Genomic DNA, 6,497 nt, shown 5'->3' with positions numbered 1-6,497 from the left:
ACCCTTCAAGGGCCATATGCTGGGAAATGGGGACTCTGGGCTTCGGCCCTGGCAATGTCTTTATCGATCCTTTTACCTAATTCTGAATCCACATAAATTCGCTGAACGCTCCTTGGGACCCCAGGGTTCCCACTATGGGCTTGCAAAGTCTCCAGTGACCAGGAGGGGAAGTGAACATAGTCTTAAACCAAAGAACACGATGAAGGAGTTCCCTTCTGAAGTAGGAAAAAAGAAGACAAAGTCTAGGTTCGAGTCATAGCTACACCATGTGTAGACTGTGGGTCCACAGCAAGTTATTTAATCCTTCTGGACTTCAGTCTTTGAGATTTGGGGTGGATGAATAGACCTGAGGTCTATAGACGAACCGACTGAAATTCTGTGTAGTGTGTAGAATTATGATTATGAAAAAGCCTCATGACTTTATCCAGCTCCTAGGTCCCTGAAATCATGCTAAACTTAAGAACCTAGTGACTTCCAAGGTAAAGATGTAACTAAGAATACTCGCCTTGAATTTGTAAAGCCCTGTGTTAGAATCCTGGGCACTGTAATAACAATAACAGTAGCAATAAGAGTCATGAACTTTGAATAAAAGAACAATTCCAGGACTCTGTAATAATCAAGTGCTTTATGGTATCAGAGAATAGTACCATGGATAAGGCATTTGCCTTGCATACAGCCTACCCGGGTTTGATCCTCGGCACCCCAATCAGCTCCCAAGCCTCTAGGAACGATCCCTGGAGTTATGAGTGTGGAGTTCTGAGTGAGCCCTGAAGACTGGTGTGACCCCAAAACAAAAAGAAGTGCTTTGTAAGTGATGCAAAGGTGGCCATTGTAAGTTCACTGAGTGACACTGGTCAGTGAGGTCAGTACCTCCTACTCTATTCCAATAACCCCAGTGACCTCTACAAAGAAAGAGTTCATTTCAGGCTTACTCTCAGACACTCCTGTTTGATGAACCCAGTTTCTGGGTACAGTCAGACTGGGGACAGACATGCCCAGCTGGGGTCATGGGGCAGGAAAAAAATAGAGGACATGTTGAGTATTATAATAGCCATGATACTGATGATTATTGACTATTATGCCAAGTATTGGGTAACCAACCAACACAGTGAAAAATATCATCATTCCCATTTTACAGATGAAGAAACAGGCTGTGGGATCACTGACCAACACTTGTAATTAACTCTGTGATTAACTTGAAATTAACTCTGGAAGCAGGTCTAATTCCAAGTTTTTAACCTTTAAAAATATAAAAAATAAGGAGGTGGGGACTAGAACAACAGAAAGAGAAGGAATGAGAAGACCCAACGCTCCAGATGGAAGAGGTGCTGTTTCAGATTAACGGGCATCGTACCATAGCATGTGGGGCACAAAGATGCAGGCACGATCCCTGCAGGGAAGGAAGAGTCAGCACGCTCACAGCAAGTCCTGGGGCTGGAGTTGAACAAAGCTCACTGGGACTAAGGCGCTGGCTCTTCAGATCTTCAGGAAAGATTGAACTTACAGGGGGCTGGAGCGATAGCAAGGGGGTAGGGCATTTGCCTTGCACGCAGCCGACCCAGGTTCGATTCCCGGCATCCCATATGGTCCCCCGAGCACCGTCAGGAGTAATTTCTGAGTGCAGAGCCAGGAGTAACTCCCGAGCATCACTGGGTATGACCCAAAAAGGAAAAAAAAATATTGAACTTACAGGGACTGGGTTTGGTATCCACTGGACCCACTTGAAAGAGAATCGCACAAAAACTCACGAACACTGACACTCATTAGCTCCTCCTCTGACAGATGGGCCAGGTAATGTTTGGATCTCCTGGATCTGTGCGCAATCAGAACCATGCCCAGCAGTCTCCAAAGGTGTGGCTGTTCTCTTTCTCCCAATGCACAGTTCTAGCAAAAAGCTGTATAGATTTTTGTAGGAAGGCCAGGTAAAAGATAAAGAGTGAGAATTTTGGCAAAGGAACCAGGATACTTCTTTAAGGTGTCCAATTTCAGTCTTCATTCTAGGGAGTCTGTATACTCTGGCTCAGTTTTGGGAAAGTGATCGAGGGACCATATCACTGTCCTTCGACTTCAGATAGGACTTTTGTTCTCTGCTGCTCTGAATTCTATGAGGAAATCTCCAGACCTGGGTCTTCCTCCTCACTCTCAGGAATCTTGGACTGTCCCACTAGTATCTAGGGGTCCCCGGTCCTGCCCACCCCCAGTCAGGAAATAGCCAGCCCCCACCGTACCACAGGATCCCCCTAAAAGGGTGGGTAGTTGAAGGGTTAGGGCCAGAACTGGGGACATGGGGTGGGCAAGAAGGAAGGTGATCTGAAGGTGAGTCTGAGTGAAGGGTTCACCTACCGGTTGCTTCCCAAATGAGCACATTTCTTTTGAGGCAGAGAATCAAAGACTCACTAGCTGTTTGTTTTTATGCTACTTAAAAAAGTTTTGTGAATTCGTATTAGTTTGTGGTTAGAGGGTTCAGACTCCCCCAACATTTGTCTATACTGAATTGTCTATACATTAAAATTTTTAATGAAACATCGTGAGATAGAATTATAGACTTACACACTTTCGTGATTACGTTTCAGTCATACATACAATGGTCAAGTACCCATCCCTCCACCAGTGCCCATTCTCCACCACCAATGTTCCCAGTATCCCTCCCGCCACCCCCACCCCTTCCCCCCACCTCTGTGGCAGGCACATTCCCTTTCACTCTCTCTCTCTCCTTTTGGGTGTTGTGGTTTGCAATATAGGCAGTAAGCGGCCATCCTGTTCAGTCTATAGTCTACCTTCAGCACACAGCTCTCATCCCGCACGAGGCCTCCAAGCATCCTTTGCTTGGTGGTCCCTTCTCTATCTCAGCTGCCTTTTTTTCACAGCATGTGAGGCTGGCTTTCAAGCCATGGAGGAATCCTCCTGGCCCTTATTCCTACTATCCTTGGGTGTTAGTCTCCCAAGACCCTCCATTCTTCTCACTTCATTTTTGCTTGGCTCTCACTGAGGATCCCGTCTCTCCTCCTGCCTTGGAGTAATGACGCTTGTCACTCTCACACAGTCCAAGCCCAGAAGAATATGATTCCAGTCCCAGAGGACCCTCCACTCTGCTGTTTTACAAGGGAGAACACAAGCCTGGTTTCTGCCTTCCTTCCTTCGTACTTGCCCTCCACCCAGCATCTCTTTCTTTGTTTTGTTTTATTTTTTGGTTTATTTTTTTTTAATTTTTATTAGTGAAAAACCTTGAGGTACCGTTGTAGACTTACAAATTTTTGTGCTTGGGTTCCAGTTATATAATGATCGAGTACCCATCCCTCCACCAGTGCCCATTCTCCACCACCAATGACTCCAGTATCCTTCCCACCCCCCATTCCTCCCACCCCACCCTGCCTCTGTGGCAGGGCATTCCCTGTTGTTCTCTCTCTCTCCTTTTGGGTGTTGTGATTTGCAAAAGAGGCAATGAGTGGCAATCATGTTTGGTCTAGAGTCCACTCTCAGCATGCATCTCCCATCCTGGGAGGATACTCCCATCACCCTTTATTTGGTGCTCCCTTCTCTATCTGAGCTGCCTTTTCCCCTAGCGTGTGCAGCTGGCCTCCAAGTCATGGAGTGAACCTCCTGGTACTTATCTCTGCTATTCTTGGGTGTTAGTCTCCTATTTTGTTACCTTGTGTTCCCCAGGTGAATGCAATCTATGTCTGTCCCTCTCTTTCTGACTCATTTAGCTTAGCATGATACTTTCCATGTAGAACCACTTGTATGTGAATTTCCTGACTTCATCTTTTCTAACAGCTACATAGTACTCCTTTGTGTAGATGTACCAAAGTTTCTTTAACCGGTCATCTGTTCCAGGGCACTCGGGTTTTTTCCAGATTCTGGCTATCGCAAAGAGTGCTGCAATGAACAAACAAGTGCAGATATCACTTCGACTATGCTTTTTTGCCTCCCAGTATCTCTTTCAAGTGTTTTGGTTCTGCACTCAGCAGTTGCCCCCTGCCCCCAACAAACCTCTCCACCCAAAGGGCTGCTCAATCGCAGAGTCTCTTGAGATTCCCTCTTGGCCAGAGCAGTCAGTGCGACCCCCAGGGCATTGTGCTGGTGGGAAATAAGTTTTCATGAATGGCCCAAACCTAGGCTGCAAACGACTGAGGGCACCAGTAAGGTAGGTGGGGTGGGGACACCCAGTAAGATGAAAACTTAATTTCTGATACTTGGATGTTTAAGCATAAAAGCACGACTGTTTAAACATTAACAATGATTTTAAGCATTAAGCATGGTTTTGTAAGTGTCCTGATAGAAAGGAATTCTTTACACTGACCTTACCATTAGAATTGCTTCTTTTGCATAACAAACTGTTAAAATCCCGCTCCAAGGGTTCTGCAGCATCACAAAGAGGAGCCAGGATAAACCATGACCCCAAAATGAGGATGGAAGGATGACAGTATGCCCATGGCGAGGTCGGAAGCCATCACCATCGTTTGCTGGGAGGTCCCTGGAGTGCCTCCCTACACGTCCATCCTCCCTCTCTAGATGGGAAAAGTCTACGTCAGTGGATCGTAATGAAGATCAAATGGGATTGCAGATGGCAAAGCACACGAATCAGTATAGCAAAGAGGAGAAAGTTCTAGAGACACCACTGAAAGGAAGCTGTCTGTCCAATGGAGCCATATTCAACTCTCAGCCCAGAAACACCCAGGGAAGGAGACCCCAGACTCTGAGCCCCGTTCTGGCCCCACAGCCTTGTCAGTAGTCTCTAAAACGCTGAAGGAAAAAAAACACCTATTGGCTTTTTGGACAACAGTGGTTGAAGTGACATTCAAGCAAACGCTCAGAGCACGTTTCTTAACTGCACATGAACCCGCTTGCCTGAACCCGAGGAGGCCAGGCTGGCGTCAGCGTCGCCTGCCTTCCTCCTCCGTCCGGCCAGAGCAGAAAGCACACCAGGATGCTCTTTCTGCTTTCTGCCACCGGCCGCAGCCTGCAGCTGGTTGTGGGCTCTCCTTGGATGGCCTTCAGCACTGCATTTTTTCAGCTCCTCTCGCTAGACCCACAGATGAATTTATCTTCCCTGCGTGTGCCATTTGGCTGTTTCTGCTTCAGGGAACGGGACGCTCAATAAGCTCTACTGTTCTCCCAAGCTGCCCAAACAGCCGCCTCTCTGTTCTCCCGGCCAGACCCTGGGGCCTGGAGTCCTGCCTCCGGGAATTCCTGAATTCTAGAGAGTTAGAGCTGGAACAGACCTCAGCCCCCACCTAGTCCTGCCCCAACCACCGTGCAAGTGGAGAAACTGAGGCCCAGGGACTTGGAGGAGATCATGCCTTCTCCATAAGTCTGTCTGTCCAAGCTCCTGGCCTGCTGGCCACTCGGCCACAGGGACCTCAGGACTTCACAGGCAGCCTACTCCACTGCTCAGATAACCAGGAGCCTTCCAAATACTGGGCTAAAATTGGCCCTCTTGAACACCAAATAAAGGGTGTTGGGAAGATCCGCCCAGGATGGGAGATGCATGCTGAAAGTAGACTATGGACCGAACATGGTTGCCACTCAAGGCCTCTTTTGGATCTGGGACCAAGGATAGGTCCTGATTCTCTACCCAAACTGCAAGTTGGCCACAGTGAGTGTGTGTGTGTGTGTGTGTGTGTGTGTGTGTGTGTGTGTGTGTTGGAGTGTGTGTGGGGAGGGGGCAGGGGAGTGCAGGGGCGTTGTGGTGGTGACAAATTCCACTGCAGTGTACATTTGTAAGAACCAAATGAGATCATGCCTGCAAAGCATGCAGAGCATGGTTCATCACACAGTTGGTGTCAGCCATACTTTTATGGACTGTTAGCTCTTAGCATCGTGAGCACATGCAGGAATTGCCGAGAGCCAGTTGGGGGAAAGGTTCCAGAGGCCTCAGCAAGCGCATTGCTTTCTGTTTTAGAGCAGCTCCAGCCCTGCTCCCTATTTCAGTCTCTGCTGGGTCTCTGTTCAGGCTCGGGCCACTGGGAACTATTTCGAGCCCGTGGTGCCAACGGCCTGCATTCAGTCATGGCTCTGGTCGCTTTGGTGGACAGCTGTGCTTCTTGGCTCTTTGCTTCCGAAGCAGAGCTCCCTTCAGAGTCTTTCCTCAGGTTAATGTCTGCCATCAGAAGGCACTCTGGACCCCAGCACTACTCTCAGCTTTAATCCGCATCACTCAAATAACATCAACTCAGTGCTAGGGAAGATAATATGTCACTTTCTGCTGACCCTACAAATTATCCCTGGAGAGATAAAGCTTCTATTCAAGAGGACAGTTACAAGGATGTCTTGGGTGGCATATTTCCTACTAAGCTCTGTTTCTGTGAGACTCAATCTTGAGCTTCTGTGATGAAAAACGATGGAAGTTTTTTTTTTAATTTTTAATTTTTTTTTTTTTTTTTTTACAGAAAAGGGCTTCACTTCCATGATTGATATTGGAACCCAGTCTGCTACAAATGCCTGATGCTTGGACTATGACCTTTAATTATTTATTTATTTATTTATTTTTGCTTTTT

This window comes from Sorex fumeus, unplaced genomic scaffold (assembly GCF_029834395.1).
Source record: "Sorex fumeus unplaced genomic scaffold, SorFum_2.1 ptg000036l, whole genome shotgun sequence".
Taxonomy (NCBI): Eukaryota; Metazoa; Chordata; class Mammalia; order Eulipotyphla; family Soricidae; genus Sorex; species Sorex fumeus.
The sequence above is the reverse complement of the archived record's forward strand: the minus strand, read 5'-3'. Positions refer to the sequence as shown.